The sequence below is a fragment of the Prionailurus viverrinus genome, chromosome C2 (genome assembly GCF_022837055.1).
Source record: "Prionailurus viverrinus isolate Anna chromosome C2, UM_Priviv_1.0, whole genome shotgun sequence".
NCBI lineage: Eukaryota > Metazoa > Chordata > Mammalia > Carnivora > Felidae > Prionailurus > Prionailurus viverrinus.
The window spans coordinates 641,893-660,261 of NC_062569.1; the positions used below are offsets into that span (position 1 = coordinate 641,893).

Here is an 18,369-nt window from a genome sequence, read left to right on the forward strand (position 1 = left end):
TAGTGACAATTTTACTTCTTCCATTCTTATTTGGATGCCTAAATGCTCTGGCTAAAACTTCTAATACTATGTTGAATAAAAGTGCCAAAAATGGGCATCTTTGTCTTGTTCCTGATCTTAGAAACCAAGCTTTTTGCTTTTTACCATTGAATGTGTTGTTAGCTGTGGATTTGTCATAACGACTGTTATTATGCTGAAGTACATTCTCTCTATACGCACTTTGTTCGGTTTTTATCATAAATGGATGTTGAATTTTGTCAAATGCTTCTTTTGCATTTGTTAAGATGATCACATGATTTTATCTTTCATTTTGTTAATGTGTATCACATTGACTGATTTATAGGTTGAACCATCCTCGCATCTTTGCATGGAATAATTATCACATGATCATGGTTTACGATCCTTTTAATGTACTGTTGAATTCGTTTTTCTAATATTTTGTTGAGGGTTTTTGCATCTATGTTCATTAAGAACATTGGCTTGTAGTTAGTCTTCTTGTGGAGTTCTTGTTTACTTTTGGTATCAAGGTAATGCTGGACTAATGAGTTTGAAAGTGTTCCTCCTTCTATTTTTTGGAAGAGTTTGAAAATGTTTGGTAGGAATTCTTTAAATGTTTGGTAGAATTCTCTAGTGAAGCTGTCTGGTCCTAAATTTTTATTTCTTTAGAGGTTTTGATTATTGATTCAATCTCCTTACTAGTAATCCATCTGTTCATATTTGCTATTTCTTCATTATTCAGTCTGGGAAGATTGTGTTTTTTAGGAATTCATCTACTTTTTCAAGATTGTCAACTTTTGGCATATAATTTTCCATAGTAGTCTCTCCTGATCCTTTGTTATTTCTTTTTTTTTAATGTTTATTTATTTATTTTGAGAGAGAGCAAGCAAGTGGGGGAGGGGCAGAGAGAGGGAGAGAGAGAATCCTAAGCAGGCTCTGCATTGTCAGTGCAGAACCCACTGTGGGCTTGATCTCATGAATTATGACACCATTACCTGAGCAGATATCAAGAGTCAGACACTTAACCAACTGAGTCACCCAGGTGCCCCTGATCCTTTGTATTTCTGTGGTATCAGTTGCGATGTCTCCTATTTCATTGTTGATTTTGTTTTTTGAGTCTTCTCTATTTTTTTTGGTCAGTCTGTCTAAAGTTTTTTCCATTTTGTTATCTTTTCAAAGAATAGGTCTTAGTTTCATTGATCTTTCCTATTTCCTTTTAATCTCTATTTCATTTATTTTCATTCTGATGCTTTTTTTCCTGCCTTCTACTAACATTGAGCTTTGTTTGTTCTTCCTTTTCTAGTTCTTTGAGGTGTAAAGCTAGGTTGTTTACTTGAAATTTTACTTGTTTCTTGAGGTATTTATCATTATGACCTTCCCTCTTAGAACTTCTTTTGCTGTGTACCATGAGTTTTGTTATATTGTGTTTCCATTTTCATTTGTCTCAAGATATTTTTTAAATCTCTCTTTTGATTTCTTTGACCTATTGGTTGTTCAGAAGCATGTTGTTTTATCTCCACATATTTGTGAGTTTTTCAGTTTTCTTCTTTTAATTGATTTCTAGTGTCATACGACATGGTTGAAAAGATGCTTGATAGGATTTCAATCTCCTCAAACTTATTTAGAATTGTTTTGTGGTCTAACATGCAGTCTATTATAGAGAATGTTTTATGTGTACTTGAGAAGAATATGTGTTCTATTGCTTTTTGAATGGAATGTTCTGTGTATATCTGTTAAGTCCATCTTGTCTAATGTGTCATTTAAGGCCAATGTTTCCCTATTGATTTCTCTCTGAATGATCTATCCATTGATATAAATTGGGTATTAAAATCCTCTGCCATTATTGTAATGCTGTCTCTTTCTCCCTTTAGTTCTGTTAATATTTGCTCTATATATTTAGATGTTCTACTTTGGGAGCATAAATATTTACAAATTTTATATCCTGTTGTTGGATTGATCCGTTTACCATTGTGTAATGTCCTTCTTTGTCTCTTATTACAGTCTTTGTTTTAAATTCTTAAATAAGTATAGCCACCCCAGACTTTTTTTTGTTTCAATTTTCATGGAATATTTTTTCTCATCCCTTAACTTTCAGTCTGTATATGTCCTTACATCTGAAATGAATCTCTCCTAGGCAGAATATAGATGGGTCTTATTTTTTCATCCAGAGAATAGTAGCTCTTTATGCCTGTGTCATGATTTTTAAAACATTATGGCATTTATCATTTTATTTTTCCTCATAGAATTCTAAAACAGAAGGTAGTACAGAAAACAGAGATGTTGGAGCCTGATGGAAATTGAGCTATTTCCTTGCTGCATAATGGGATTTGTTCCCCAAGCTCTTTGGGCCTCAGCTTCCTCAACAATAAAATGATACTGATGGTAACTCTCTTAGGGGGATGGGTGTGGCATTGGCATGTGTGAATATCACCTGACAGTATCTATTTAGTATTGATGTCATTATTTTGCAGATGAGAAGAGTGATTCAGAGATGTTAGGTAGCTCCCAAAGTTTACATACTTCTATGAGGCAGGAACCAGATTTTGTTCTAGTCCCATAGACTTTCAAAAGATAAGGATAGAAAAGGCCTTAAAAATAATCTTGGATATAAGTTTTTCAAATTTTTTATTTTAAGTTTCAGAGAAAATCTTGGAAAACATTAGAATGAGAATCAGATAAAGGTGGGGTTACTCTAGTTCAGGTGGTCCTGGCCTCCTCTCCCCTTTCACACTTCTCAGTAACCTCTAAAAGGTCTGTGCACCCTAGGGTTCCTTGGAATACTGTTTGAGAACCTCTGACCCAGCCTTGCCTCTGCTAACTAGGTTGCTGAGACTCATATTACTTGCCCAGGTCACACATCTGGTCTCCAGCAGGGGTTGACAGAATCCAAGCTTAGTATTCTCACCTTTCTACCTCACCACCTCTGTGGGGCAAAGACACCTGACCCCACATGAGACTGTGCCACCTGATGACGTTAAAAGGTTGCCCTCCATCCCAGGAGTCATCTGTGGGCCTTCAGCCTCATTCATATACCTCAGTAACTCTTCTTTCCAGTCTGCACTTTGAAGGCTGAAAATATGGAGCTGCATTTCCAGTTAATCTTGCCAATTGGGTTCCTGTTAGGCTTTGCTGATGTAAGATATTTGTAGGAAGGTGGCAATCAGAAGGGTAGAAGCCACCTTACTTCTGGTTTTGGAACTTTGAACAAGTGAGAGTGACTTTGCAGATTTCAGCAGCATTCATGTTTCTAGGAACAGCACCCATGGAAACTACTCTATGTGGTCTTGTGGCAATCTCCTCATTTTATACCTCATGGCATTTAAATAAGTCTTTTGAAAGTACCAGATACTTCCTCTGGCTAAGGATAACCAAGGGAATATGTTGCACTATTTAATGGTTTCACAACTAGGGAGAGAGAACACAGATATATTTTGTTCCTGTATCTCCTTGGCCTACTTCTGATTTCAGCACCACAACCCTGGACAGCTCCACACCAACTAACAGGGTTTTGAAAGCTTTGTGTCACTTCAGGTACTCTTAGAGGCTGATGTCAGAGCAGGGTGAGATGAACAAAAGGTTTATAAAGGGAAACTTCTGTTAAGGATAAAGGGGAGGAAGCAAAAGTAGGCAGGGAGTTCCTCAGACCACAGTGTAGTTCTGAGAGAATCTTGGCAAGGGCAATGGAGAGTCCATGTGCAGAGATTGCCCTTTAGACAAGTCCTGCACTGGGTAGGAGCGACCTGATTCCAGTGCCCCTGTTGTACTCTTGTTAGATGGAAGCAACCAGGGAAAGTATGGCTTTGGGGTGAGTGTCGTGGCAGATCAGAGGGTGCAGCAGCAGGAGATGCATTGCAGCAGGTTCATTGAAGGATATCTGAGCAATGAACCTCCAGGGATGCCATGAGTGGACCCCACAATTTCTTTGTGCTTTTCTGCTTTTGAGCTTTCTCCAAACCTGAGAGGTCTGTAGGAATTTCACTTCCAGTCAGTCCAGAAGTGCAAAAGAGCTCATGACTCTGGGGGACAGGGACCTAGGAACAATTGTGCAGCTTTTCATCCAAAGGGATTCCATATGGTTCCCCAGAAGGTCCCCAGCAGGACTGAGACCAGTTACCCACACTAACAACCTGCTCATTAATGCACCCTTTATTGTCATTTTCTGTTTCCTACTACCTCATTAATGCTTCATATAACTCTACAAATAAACTACCTTTAAACAGACCTTATCTCAGAATCTGCTTTTGGGGGAGCTCAGAATACATCTGAGAAGCTGAGTGTTTGGGGGGGGTCAGTACCTCTTGGGGGTCAGACTAAGAGCACCCTAAGAGGGGATGACACGCAAGGGTCCAGGTTGAAGTTCCTTCCAGAGTAAAACCCAGTGTCAGATTAGTTTTCATAAAGGATCCTGGGTTGCCCAACACGCTCTACATTAGGGTGTCTTCTTCTTCTTTTTTTTTTTAAATCACAAGGTGGCTCTCATCCGCTCCCCCAGATCCTTGGCCACATAGTGTTTAACTTCTTGACCTTACTTACACTGGCAATGTTTTCCAACCTTTTAAAACCTATGCTGCTAATTAGTAACCACCAAACTTCTCAGGATCTTCCACCTGTCCCAAGAGTCTATTACTTAAGGTTTATCAACTTGGAGGTCACTTCTGTGTATAGGAAACAGATTTTCCTGAACTTTTCTTTTTTTCTTTAATTTTTAAAATGTTTATTTATTTTTAAGAAAGAGAGAGAGAGGAGGGGAGGGGCAAAGAGAGAGGGAGACACAGAATCTGAAGTAGGCTCCAGGCTCTGAGCTGTCAGCACAGAGCCCGGCTCAGAGCCCAAACTCACACACTGTGAGATCATGACCTGAGCCAAAAGTTGGACGCTTAACCAACTGAGCCACCCAGGCACTCCGCTATACTCATATTCTAAAAAAGCAGTACATTCTAGCTCCATGTGAAATTATGTCACAATGTTTTCATACCAGTTGCCTTGCTACATTAGAAATATGGTGACAAGAGTGGATTTTCTCTCCCTCCTTCCTTTGCTTCCTTTCCTTCATCTTACTGTCCATAGGAAGCAGTCTTTGATACAGAAAAGAGGCAAATAATTCTCTTAGACTGAGAATCTGTAGCTCTCCCTGCTGATATCCACATCCCCTTGCTCTTACCAGCCAGCCATCAGACTTCCAGCTGCCTGAGTCTACATTTTGGTACCTGAGGACTCAGTCTGGTGGTAGAAGACATTTTTCCCACCTATGGTCTGCCTGAGTCTACCAGGAATTAACGGCCCCTGGGAGTAGGCTTCAAGTAACAAATACTCCAGTTCTTTCAAGTGTTTGTCCTATACCAGCTCCCAGAGTGGCCTTGGGGATGGCATTAAGCTCCATTGGCCCCCAGGGGTAAACTAGCTTGATAAGGAACACTTCTGCGTCCCACTTTTCTGTTCCCCTAGTCAGTGGAAATAGTGATGCAGTGCTCCTGGACACCCATCTGATGGGAACTGATGGATACGTGGTGGAAAAGTTAAAGTAATGTGCTCAAATCTTCTAATTATAAGAATGATTCCTTCCTAGAAGTGGGCTGGAACTATGTCTCCTTTGGGACTGAGCAGGCTTAAAGAGAGGTTATCTCCATGTTTGTGTGTGGATCTATGGCTCCCTCCATAATTGTGACAGAATTGGTTGGTAAAGACAGAAATGTATTGAAGATCTCTTTCTAACTGGAATTTCAGGGCTCCCTGACTCCCTTCCCTTCCTATAGTTAAATCTGCAACATAGTCTACAACAAGCATAGACTCTTGTCCCCTGAAGTCTCCCTCGAGATCCAGTGTGAAGGAGCAAGCTTTTGCTTAGATGCTTATAAGGAACTAATAGATTAACCTCTCTGGATGGTGTCACTAGACTGGTTCATGATGAAAGGTGATCACCGCATCACTATGTGTGTGTCTGAAATTTTTGAAAAAATTCTTTCATTATTAGTTATTTTGATGCTATTTCGTTTCCTGAGTCTTGATCCAAATGGTGACATTGTGTGTCAAACAAGAAGCCTGGGGAATGTGCAGGTGGAATATTTCTGAGCAGAATTAACCAAGAATATTGGATGGAGGTGGAGATGTTCCCCTTCTGATGTCAGGAAACTTCCAAGGACTTCTCTCTGCAGGATCTATATCTGCCATGTCCATGCCAAACACCTCCAAGGGGCAGTCCGTGTGTTCTTTCTGTTACTATTTGAGGTAATAAATTTCATCTTGAGGGAATGTGCATGATAGGTAGCTCATAGTCCTAGGATATCTATAAATAATCATGGATTGAAAAAATCATATTCATGGAGAATAGAATAGAAATGAACAAACTGGTTCATTTGTGGGCTTTTAATCCTTGAGGTACATGATTCCTTGTGAAGCATCAGATTTTCAAGCTGTTTATTTGCCTTTGACAGGCAAAGAACCAGCATTCTCTGATCTGCTGAACATCTCTGGGAGCTTAGGGCAGAGGTGGACAGAGGGGTGTTCTAGGGACACCTCTCTTTGAGAAACTATGATTTAAAGGAACAAAGTGAAAGTCCAAATATGACCTTTATTGGAATGACCAGCGTCCTGGCTTAAAAAAGAATCTCAAAGCCTAAAATCAGCCTCCTGGAGTGGGACTAAGGAGCTGCATTTGAAAAGCTCCTCCCTTCCCCGTGGCTCTCATCTAAACGAAAGTTTGAGGCTCTCTGCTCTAAATAGGAGAGGGTGCTGTGGGTGGACGAGAAAACCTCTTTTTAATTTTCTGATTCAAATATCCTGTCACATGTGTTCTGATTTCTTTTTTTTTTCTTTTCTGAAAACACAAAGCAGCCTGTGGAATTAGAGGACACAAAAGCCAACAGCTTAAATAAAACCAAGAGGTCAGGAAATGTGACTCCTATTCATCATGTTGGCAGGGGTGTGGCCTCAATTCTATTTTTCTAAGATATGGATACATTATGGAGTAGAATTAAAAAGGCATATGAAAGTTGCAGCTGAAAGCAGGATATTCAAAAGAAACGTGAAGCCTGGTGGAAGTGTGAGGGAAAGGAATGACCTGCTTCCAGCTGTCCCCTGGGCAGCCGGGCGCACGCATGCTCCCTCTGCTCCCTCTGAGGGGCTGACCGCGACGGAGAATATCAGTTCAAGCTTGTTCACAGCGTAGCTTTATTTCAGGTAAAGTGAGATCGAGGAAGCACAGGGGCTCTCCTGTGTCAGGGGCAGGTTTCTCTTTGGGCAGCAATAAGGCGCCATGAGCCTGCAGGGTGACAGAAGAGATCAATTACAGTTTTGTCTGAGGCTTTATCGACTCTATGCAACCTGTCCTTTGGGCTATAAGGAAATTTTACTAGAAAAACTGATATAGAAGGTAGTCTTTCCCAGTGATCCATGCGAGGAGGATCAAGAATTTGGTGGATGGTCACCACAGCCAAACTGAATCCCAGATTAGGAATTTCTAGTTTAAGGAATGTACAGCCCAAAATGTACAAAGTAAATTCACAGCCAAATGCCACTCTATTCCCCAAGTACATATTATATATAACAAGAGATATTAGATGCCATTAAAGTGTTCCTTGTGCTCAGAGCTTGGCATGCATTCTCAATCTTCCCTGAACCACAGGAGGTCGTGTCTTACATTGGGTTCTCTGCAAAGCAGATCCTGAGACAAGGACTCAGGTGCTTTATTTGGGAGGTGATCCCGGGAAACACGGTGACGGTATGGGGAAGTGAGACAGAGAAGGGAGGAAAATGGATATTTGGGGCATGAAGGTGCAGGTTACACAGTGGACACCCAGGGCTCTAGCCCAATAGGGAGCCTTTGAAAGAACCTTTACCAGCCCCATCCTCACTGGTTGAGGCTGCCTCTAGAGCGTTAACTCTTGGACACGTGTGGCCTGCCCCACGTGTTCAGTTAAGCCCACCGCTGTGGCTGGAGGACACTGTCAGGTAGGAAGGAGTGGACTTGGGGAAATCATCTCTAGGCAGCCTGCTGAGGAAGCTGAGTGGCTATGAGAGGGACACCGGCAGCATCGGCTATAGGTGCACATCACTTCCATTTGAAAGATGAGGAAACGGAGACTTTCTCTGCTTCCGTGCACACCTCTCTCTGCTCCTCTGCCGCCATCGTCCCGGTCAAGGCAGTCTCAGTCGGTTACTTTCACAGCGTGACGTGGAGAAAAAAGCACTTATTGAGGAATCAGATCCGCGTTCAGGTCGAGGCTCTATTGCATAGCAGCTGCTTGAGCAGGTTACTTAAGCTCAGTGATGGGGAACTGGAGGTTGTCATCTGCAGACTGTGTGTTACAGTGGTCCCTTGAAGGTCACTGTGAGGGTCAAACGAGCCAGATACTCTCATACATTAAGTGTTCAATCAGTGTGAGCTGTTGTTTTTATTGTAATCACTATTGAATCGCCTGGGGGAGGGGAAAGGTATGGTGTCCTTTGTCCAGTTGGGGGTCCTCAAGGGTGGCCCACATCCACCCCACCCATAGTAATGTTAACAATTATGAATTATGCAAATTACTACACTGACCCACCACAGCTGCGTGGCCTCTGGCCAGTCCCTGGCAGGTCTTTTGGGGACCCCTGGGTCCTCTGTGTCTCTGAGGGCCTCAGATGTTAACATTGCCAGCCTGGGATTATGCTACTGGGGAGGTAAAAACCCACTAAAGGTGTGCAGAGGCCGAAGTGCCGCCCGGGTCAGGGAGGTACGCAGGTGGAGGCTGCTGTAGGATGAGCTCTCCTTCTGGTTCTTAAGAGCCAGCACTTTTCCCATGGTTTCCTTTCCTCCTTGCAGGTGCTCTACACGTGGCGCACAGGCCTTGCCTTCCCAACCCCCATTCTTCTGCCGCAGGGCCTATGCACGGCCCTGTAAACTCCCTACAGCCCGAGCAGGCATTGGAACACTGAGCAGGGCTGGGCGCGGGTCCCCCTGCCAGCATCCCCACCCTGTGCCCAGGGCCCATTCTTAGCACCCGTCTTGACTGGTGAAATAGGTCACTCCAGACGAAACTTCTGACCTTCCAGGAGGAGCTACGGCAGGTGGGCAGGTGCTAGCACTCCTCACATGCCTTTACACCTCTTCCCTGATGGCGAAGTGAGAGTCCTGGAGAACTCGGCCGGGTGCAGGAGCATGAGCTCAGACACAGGAGCTGGGGTGGCCTCCTCTTGCCCAGGAGCTGCCGCTTTGCTGTTTGAATCCCAGAGCTGCACTGCATTCTCATGGGGCTTCTCTCTCTCCCTTCCCAAGGGTATTTTCTGTGTGACTTAGAATAAGTATTGGGTCATGTGGATGTTACCATGGCAACCGGTGTTTTAAATAAAAATAGTCCTACACCCCCGGTAGTCTGTCAGTGTGAAATACGCCTATAGGCAGTGAAGGGCTGTTGGCATCTGCACCCCTTCTATTCCCAGAAGCAGCCTCCTGGCTCCCCCCAGGCCTGGAGGGCACAACCTGCATCTGTGCACGGAGGCGGGGCTCCTGGCTGGTGCAGGGGAGAAGGCGGTAGCTTGCGCGTCCGGATTTCCCCAGCTGGTGCGGGGCTCTGCCTAGCGCCTGCTTCCCGCACCTCCGCCAGCAGCGCAGGGGTGCTGCTGTTCTCCAAGTCTTTCTGAGAGAAACTTTAACTGTTTCAAAGATGGCTTTGTCTTGAGGTCTACCTCTAGGGGAACACACACTGAGACCAAGATTTATGTGCAAGTAATTTGGGGGGAGGCGATCCAAGGAGTCACCAGTAGAATGGGGAATGAGGCAGGGAAGGGGAAGCTGGTAAAGGTGAGTTGTCAGAAATGACTGCTCCCGGTAAGGAGAGCTCAGGGCAGGGGGTTGTCCCCCGAGGAACTTTGGGAGACCGAGTCACCCTCCTAAGGGGCAAGGAGGCTGGTGGGTTTGTCTAGCAAATCCCCCTCTATCTTTGGGTGAGGGCTGCTCCCAGGGGTGTAATTCTCTACCTGCAGCTTGACCTGTGAGCAGTCAGAACGGAAACAAAACCCCACAAAAGTCCTTAGGCAGAGAATCGCAGGTGTTGGCAGGCAGCAGACTTCAGCATTTGAACGTGAGTCCCTGCCTAGAGGATGTGGGCAGGGCACCACATCACCTGCTGCCGGGCCTCCTGGCCCAGCTGGCAGCCTTCTGCATGGTAATGAATTTCCTCAACTCTCAAACATGCTTTAGGGTTGGGATAAGGAGCTTAATCTGAAAAGTTAGAGGAATGTGAAATAGCCTTTAAAGATGTTGTTACTAGGGGCACCTGGGTGGCTCAGTTGATTGAGCGTCCCACTTCGGCTCAGGTCATGATCTCATGGTTCATGGGTGTGAGCCCCGCATCGGGCTCTGTGCTGACAGCTCAGAGCCTGGAGCCTGCTTCGCATTCTGTGTCTCCCTCTCTCTCTCTACCCCTCTCCTGCTTGCACTCTGTGTCCCTCCCTCTCAAAAATAAATATACATTAAAGATATTACTAAATCCCAGACCTTTCAAAGGTGGCAGAATTCCAGAGGGCCTGAGGATTCAGTTGGTGCTATCAAGAATGTCTTTCAGGGACACCTGGGTGGCTCAGTCAGTTAAGCACATTGGACTCTTCATTTCAGCTCAAGTTCTCCTGGTTCCTGAGATCAAGCCCCATGTCTGGCTCTGGGCTGATGGTGCAGAGCCTGCTTGGGATTCTCTCTCTCTCCCTCTCTGTCTCTCTGTCCCTCCCCAGCTCAAATGCATGCTCTCTCTCAAAATAAATAAATAAGCATTAAAAACACATCTTTCTTCAGGGTGGAGAGTGGAGGGAGGGGTTGCAAGGGGAAGTGGTGGTTTTCTTTCAGAGGAAAGGGAGGCAGTTTACTGTATGCCAGGCAAGAATTTTTGAAATAGTTTGGGTAGGCCCTTCTTGACTGCATCTCTGACACTTCGTGGGGATGAAAACGTTAAAATTAGGTGCAATGATATTGAACCCAAGAAACTCGAAAACACTGAGGGAAGGAATGGATGGTGGTTGGGCAGGAGCAAACAGGTGGAGATATATTGGCAATGCATTGCTTTTGGGCTCCTGGCATGATTTGGGGCAGGGTGGGTATTGCTTCTTCTCCCATTCAGTTATATCAAAGCTAACAGCCACATGGCAGACCCATTCACCACCTAATGACACCTTGGTCTTGCTTTGGATTCAGAGTCAGTGGTTCTGTCCATCAGTAAGAGAAGAGTTGCTTCTCAAGGCGCTCCACCACCTTTTGGGCCGATTAGACACCTTCTCCCCAGCATTTGAACCCTAAGTAGGGTGTTACAAAGACTAAAATTTGACTAGAACTTCTTTATGTCAACAGTGGTGTCCTGTTAAAAAAAAAAAAAGAGCTCATAATTCTAGGAGATGGTGAGCTGTTGGGCCCTTGTCCTTTTGGAGCCTGGTTCTTTATAGCTTTTCCTTAAATAACTCTGAGTATTCCATAGCATTCCAATAAACTCTTGTTCATTTTCCTATTACATTAACTAGGGTCTGTCGCTTGCAATGAAAGAGTCCTGAGTGATCCTAATTTTTTGGAACCAAAAGACTAGAGACCTTCACATGGAACCCTATGAAAGCCTCTCTTTGTTGCTATTTCCTGTAATAGGTCTATTCGAAATAAGAGAGGAAGGGAAAGATGCCTTACCACCATCCCTTGAGAGGACCCACCTGGGAGGGAGTAGGAGTGAGAGAGGTTTTGGGGGGTAATGGCTGGGGGAGGGAAGGGGGTGGATAACTGTGAAGGGTAAAAAGGGGAGGCAGCAGGATTGGGCAGGAGAACTTCTGACTGTCACGCGGGTCTGATGGAGCTCCAGCTGGTCTAATGAAGAGCTCCTGAGCAAAGATTTCTCCTCAGAGAAATTCTATACCACAAGGAAAGGGCTGGCCTCAGGACTCTGCTGTGCTCAGTCATGGGCTGGGGGGCTGCCTGCAAAGGGCAGGGCCTCTGCTCAGAGACTGAGGCGCAGCCGAAGGCACTACAGCTGGTTGCCGTCAGCTTGCTGTACTCCTAGCAACAGAGCAGTGAGTTCTTTCTGGAAGCCAGACCTGAGCGGTACAACTTCATAGCTGCCTCAGAAAGAGACGGTGGCTTCCTTCTGCCGAATGCACACTGTGGGCCAGGCTCTTTTCCCACATTATCTTCCTCAGGCCTCTCATCAGTTCTGTGAGGCTGGTGTTATTTCCACTCCCACAGTTGATGATGTGGAGACCTACATTGGTGTTTGCCCTGAGACGGCCCTGCTAGTGAGAGGCAGACAGAGCTGGGATTTGAAGACTCCTGGTTCAATGTTCTGTGGTGGTCGCCACTGCTTCAGCAGCCATCATCCCTGTGATAAGAACTTGGGCTCTGCAGCTACAGTGCTGTTCGTTGTCCCCAAAGTATACGTTTATCTCGATAGTGTGTATGCATATGCACCTAAGAGGTCTGAGAGGTGATCTCCGGAAGGAGGAATTACAGAGAGGAAGAGTATGAGCCAATAAAGGGCCAATAAATAAAGTATGAGCCAATAAAGAAACATCGGTGAGCCAGTCAACATGTGCTTGAACCTGCTGGGGACTGTCTGAGGAACTGTGCAGAATATTGGGACCATTTTGACTTCTATTCCTCATTCGTGGAAGACAGCCCCACGGGCACTGGCTCCCTGCCACCTCCTGGCAGATGTGGCCCGCATAGAGGCTGAGCAGGCTCCAGGGGCACCACAAAGAGCTTCAGGTACAGAGCTTGAGAGGGGATGTAGTCACCATGCAGGGAACTGCCCATGATGGCCACGGGAACCAGAGTCCATCTGGATAATGCATGGGCATCCGCAGCATCTGTCACACCAAGTATTCAAGGCTTGGAAAGACTCTCCCTCCAGTTTCAGGGTATCTGATACTTGTGGCTCAGAATGAAGGAGAAGCAGCATCAAGCCCGATGCCTGTGGGGGCACCATCTTAGTCGGCTTGGGCTGCCCTAACAAAATAGCACAGACGATGGGCCTTAAACCACAGGAATCTATTTCTTGCAGTTCTGGAGCCTGGACGTCCAAGATCAAAGCTATGGCAGGTTTGGTTTCTTCTGAGGCCTCTTGGTTGATAGACAGCCAACTTCTTGCCGTGTCCTCGCGTGGCCTTTATTCTGTGCCTAGTCAGGAAGAGAGATCTGGTGTCTCTACCTCTTCTTATAAGGATACCAGTCCTATCAGATCAAGGCCCACCCTTACGACCTCATTTAACTGTAATTATCCCCCTAAATGTCCAATCTCCAAATACAGTCCCATTCTAAGGCACTGGAGGTTAGGGCTCCAACATACGAACTTTAAAGGAGACAATTCAGTTCATAATAGGCATGAATGGCTGGCAAGAGGACCCGGATATGAGCCCTATTTCTCCATTTTACTGGTCCCAGAGACAAGGAAGTGAGCAGCTTAGGGTCCCACAGCTCGAGTGGCACTGCAGTGCTGAGTCAGAAACAAATCTATCTGCCCAGGGTGACTCCCAGACCCAGGACTGCCCACACCCATGACCTATGGGGCACTGTGCCCCCAAGGCCTCCTGGGCTTGGCCCGCCCTTCTTGACAATGCTTGTCACACTTCCTGCCTCCTGAGACCCCGCAGACTCTCCTGCATCCCAGTGCTTCTCTCTACCCCATGGGTGCTCTAGGAGGGGGCACAATGCAGTGCCAAGGCCCGGGTTCCAGGGCTGGCTGAGCCGTAGTGCAAGTGCTTCCTCTGTAACTTCCTCTGGGAAAAGAGGGGGCCGTGTCCGGCTACTGCCCCTGTTCCCCCAGTCTATCTTGTCAGTGTTGGTGAAAAGTGTGGAGAGAAATGGGTGTTGGATCTGCTGGAAGGGGGGGTACATTGGAACAACCCATCCAGGGAGGCCACTTGGCAGGGGCCCTCAAAGCTCTCAGGACTGTGCATGTCCAAGACTATTCTCTCCTGACCCCTTCTGAGAAGGGGGGCTGCTGAGCAGAGATTTAGCTATAAGTGTTGGTTTGTCACATCGCACCCTTACAAACCCCAAAAGGCGCCACATGAAGGGGCCAAAGAAGCAAATCACGGCACCTAATTCAATGGAACACACAGACATAGGATATGATTCTGCAAAGCATGTTTAATGATTTGGAAGGACTTTTCACTGTATCAAGTGAAAAGGCTAATTACAGAGCAACCCATAGTGTGGTTTTGTCCATGTTGAAAGATACAAAGAACTGGAAGAATAATAAGCCAGGCATAAGCAGTGGTTACTTCTGTGTGATGGGACTGTAGACATTTTTAAATCTTTTCTGAAGTAACAATGTGTACTCATTGCTTTTGCAATAAGAAAGCCCACAGAAACGGTGATATTAAAAAATAACTTTGTAGTCTTGGCAGATGCTGCTGGCTAATTCTACAGCTATTATACCTATTTTCCCTCATTGCTTCAGCTTGTCCACTCCCAGTGGTTGAATCTTTACCTCCTCTAGGCGCTCTGCCAGTGTGGCCACGTCATGCAGTTCCAGCCAATGAGATGTAAGTGGAAGTCAGCTCTGCGGAGGATTCTGGGAGAGCTGTCTCCTGATAAATGGAGGCGTATTTCTGGTCCTTACGCTTCCCCTTTCTTCCTCCCGGAATGTGGCAGTGATGCCTCGTGAGCATCAGGTGATGGACCAGAAAGGTATGGCCTGGGTTTTTGAAACACTGCATCAACCCTGGACTCTCCACCTCCAGGCTTCTTGTGATGGGTGATAATTCTGTAACAGTTCTGGTTAGACAAGTTATGAATGCTTTTGGCTGCTACTAACAGAATTTAGGTCTCTTCCCTAAGTCCTAGGTCACTCCTACCACTCCACAGAGAGAAACAGGGACGTCTTCACAAAGACACTTTCTTTCCCAGCTGATGATGTCATCTATTTGGCGGTAGTGTGTGAATTTGTTTGGTGGCTCTGGGAGGAGGGACACTGGATGTCTTTTACGGGATGGAGAAGGTGTTAAGGCACTACATGAGACAGCGAGTCAGCTGTCCCTCAAAACGCCCACTACGTGCTGGGCATTGTGCCAGGTCCTGGGGAGGCCAAGAACAAATTCGACCCTGACCCTAGGCTCCTGAAGCTTACTGCTTGGTAGAGAGAGAGGATATTGCAAAATCATAGTTGATTCTTTGCTAAATTACGAGTATAAAGGGTTTTGAAGTAGGAGGTACCATGTGAGTAATGGGGTAACCTGATCTGGTCAGCTCAAGGAAGGCAGCCCGGAAGCGATTTTCTGTGTCCCTAAGCTTGGCAAGATGCATCCAAAATTCCTGGGCTTGTCCACGTCAGCCTCTGGCCACAATGCCCACGGAAGGCATTCTTCCCCTTGGCAAGTGCCCTGGCCTGTGGGCCTCATCACCCTTACCGGTAAGATGAGAGCACCGGACTTGATGAACCTTGAGCTTCCCAGCGCTTAAAGGCCATTTGGATTCAGCTGGGAGGACGCCACTCATGTGAGCAGCGCAGGGGGGCTGGGGTGCAGGAGCTGGGGGCCAGTAGAGGGGCCCTTTACTCCTCAGCCTTGGCAAAGGTGGCGCCCACATTTGCTCATCCAACGCGTACTGAATACCTAGTGTGTGCCAGGACCTGTTCTGGGTGCTGGGGATCTATCAAGAAGCAAAGCAGACAGTGATCACTGCCCTCAGGGGGTTATAGTGGGAGATCAGATCACAGGTAAATTATGTCAGAATCAGAAGGTGATATGGCTTTGGAGACAAGGCTGAACAGGGTAGGAAGACAGGAGGGAAGGAGTGTGCTGTGGCCAGTGGCACATATTCTGTGGGAAATTCAGGGGAGGGAGGGAGTCAAGCTGTCACCTGGGGAAAGAGAATACTCTGTGGGGAAGGGAGCCTAAGGAAGCCCTACGGGCAGGCAGCAAGCAGCATGGTAGGGGAGGGGCGGGCTGGGGAGAGGAGGCAGATTCCAGGTGGCCCTGGGCACTGAAGGTCAGAACCCAGTGATTGATTTGTTTCAAAAGGATTGCAGGTCAGCCCTCGCCGATTCCATTTACTCTGAGTCAGAAATCAAGGGGCTCAATGGTGGGGAGACCTGGTGACCCATGAGGTAAGCTGTATGCATCGATGTGGTTTCAGACCTGTGCCTGTCAAGAAAGTCTGAGCAATGAAGCATGTATTTTTTTAATGCTTACTTCTGAGAGAGAAACAGAGCACAAGTGGGGGGGGGGCAGGGAGTGGGGGGGAGGAGAGAGAGAGAGAGAGAGAGAGAGAGAGAATTCGAAGCAGACTCCAGGCTCTGAGCTGTGAGCACAGAGCCCAGCAAGGGGTTTGAACCCTTGACTGTGAGATCACGACCTGAGCTGAAGTCAGAGCCTTAACTGACTGAGCCACCCAGGTGCCCCAGCATGTATTTACTTTTAATTCATTCTGATGTACTGATAAATGTGTAGGACTTTTGTAATAACTAAAAAAATAAAAAATAAAAATCATTAAAAAAATAAGTGGTTATCTCTGGGGATAAGAGGAGAAGGGACTTTCATATTCTATTCCATACATCTGTAATACTTCTGATTTTGAATGGTTTGTTCCTGGAACAGTGTTTCCTTTTTTCTGTTATTTGTTTTGTGCTCTAAACATTGAAGGGTATTCCCCCAGGCGATGTACAAGAAGAAACAGTACAGGCAGAGACAGAAGACAATTAAGTGAGTTTCACAAAAAGTCAATTACACACACACACTTCTTCCACTTGAGTCAGGCCTGAAGGAACAAGCTTGGAGGTTTGCCCCAGGAGGGCACGGTTTTTTTTCCCCCAACTTCCAGTGCCTTCTCTCCCCAAGCTCCAGTGTTTCAGGCTGAAGACAGCTAGAACGTTTGGAAGGCAGTCAGTCCCACGTTGCAGCCTGCGGTGGGGTAGAGGGGAAGAGGGGGCCCATTAGGGTCAGAAGAAGACATCTTCTGAGCCTGACTCTTCACTCACCAGCTGGGAGAACTGGCAAACTTCTTGACCTTTCCAAGCCTGCTCCTCACCTGAGAAACAGGAATGACACTACTGCCTCCCTTCCTGGAGCTGCCTGTACCCAACTGAGAGGACACACGCCAGCCCCTGCGCCCCCCCCCCCCCCCAAGGCAGTAAATACCAGCAGGGGAGCGGGTCAGGGTCTTTGTCCTGGAGCAGAAAGGCCTGTGGCTCTGGAAATACAGGGCTGGGCTGTGCCTAATGCAGGTTACCTGACCTTGAACCTCCACTTTCCCAACTATAAAAAACAGAATCACGATGCTGCAAAGTGTAACCCTTCCACTTGGGTTCTGTCTGGGAGAGTCTTCCTGAAATCCCAGCAAAGGCGTCCACACAGCTTTCCTGCAGACAGGCTCAGTGCAGTACGTGGGGACCTTTGCCTTGTTACACAATGAACGGAAACCTTCAAATCACTGTTATCTTTTTTTTGTTTTTTAAGCCACTTCCATGGGGCCAGTACCTACCAAAAGACAGATGCACGGGGTGCAAGTGTCCTTGGCCGTGGCTTGCACAAGGCCTACATAAAACACCATCCATGGGGCCTAAGGTAAACATCTAGTGATGACTATAAGCAAGACGAGACAAGCGAATCTACTCTCATCAAAAACAAAACAAGGTAAAAGAGTAACCAATTTATTTGAAACGACTGCCCGGAGGGTTTTGTCTTCATAGCATGACATTTTGGAGTCAGGGGTTCCCCAAGTTAGCTGCCAATCATAAATGGCTCTTCACTGCTCAGACACAGGGTGCTGAGCTGCATGGGTAGTCTTTCCTGGTCCCAGCTGTTCTTAATGGAGGTAGCAAATCAAAAGCAGGTCTGACCATGGGTCTAGGGACACCCTGGGTTCCAACCTCCGCTCTAGCAGGCATATGCCTCTTACTCCTGGGGAGATGGGGAGGGGGGCAGGCTGCTTCACCTCCCGTTGCCTCCAGTTCTCCTGAAAATGGGGTGCTTGTGAGCTCGGATTAAAGAAATATAAAGCCTTTAAAATTTGCCCTACACTGTGTTAAGAATTTAATAATCATGGGAAAAAACCCAAAACACAAGCCTTTAAATCAGTGGCAAATACCTTACCTTCCAATGTCCCTGCTGGGAGAAAGCAAAGGACGTTCTGGGCATGTTAATTACGATGAAGAAGGGAAGGTTCAGATTTCCACAGTCCAGAACACCTGAGGATTCACTTTTAAAAATCAGAAAAGTGGGTTTAAAACACATTATTATTTGACGTATAGTCAATGCCCTATTTTTCACACTGCTGTGGATGGCGGGCACGGGCACTCCATTACTGTGCCCTTTTATCATTTGGTACTGAAAGTGGGGTGTCCCCCTGTCTTTCACTGTGTTTTAGTGGTTCTCAAACTTGAAGCACTTCAGAATCCCATAAAGGCTGGTTCACACGCCGAAGGCTGGGCCTCA

General features: G+C 46.4%; 1 long non-coding RNA gene across 5 annotated transcripts in view; it reads left to right on the forward strand.

Annotated features, from left to right (window-relative positions):
• The window catches only part of LOC125174885 (uncharacterized), a 128,743-nt gene that overhangs the window by 95,165 nt on the left and 15,209 nt on the right, over positions 1-18,369 (forward strand). For 2 of the 5 annotated variants that reach the window (XR_007155590.1, XR_007155589.1), the window contains exon 1: positions 16,242-17,568. This is a non-coding gene — a long non-coding RNA (uncharacterized LOC125174885). Of the gene's footprint in view, positions 1-11,737; positions 14,627-16,241; positions 17,569-18,369 lie in introns of those variants that run through there. The other 3 variants (XR_007155593.1, XR_007155592.1, XR_007155591.1) reach the window with 3 other exon arrangements.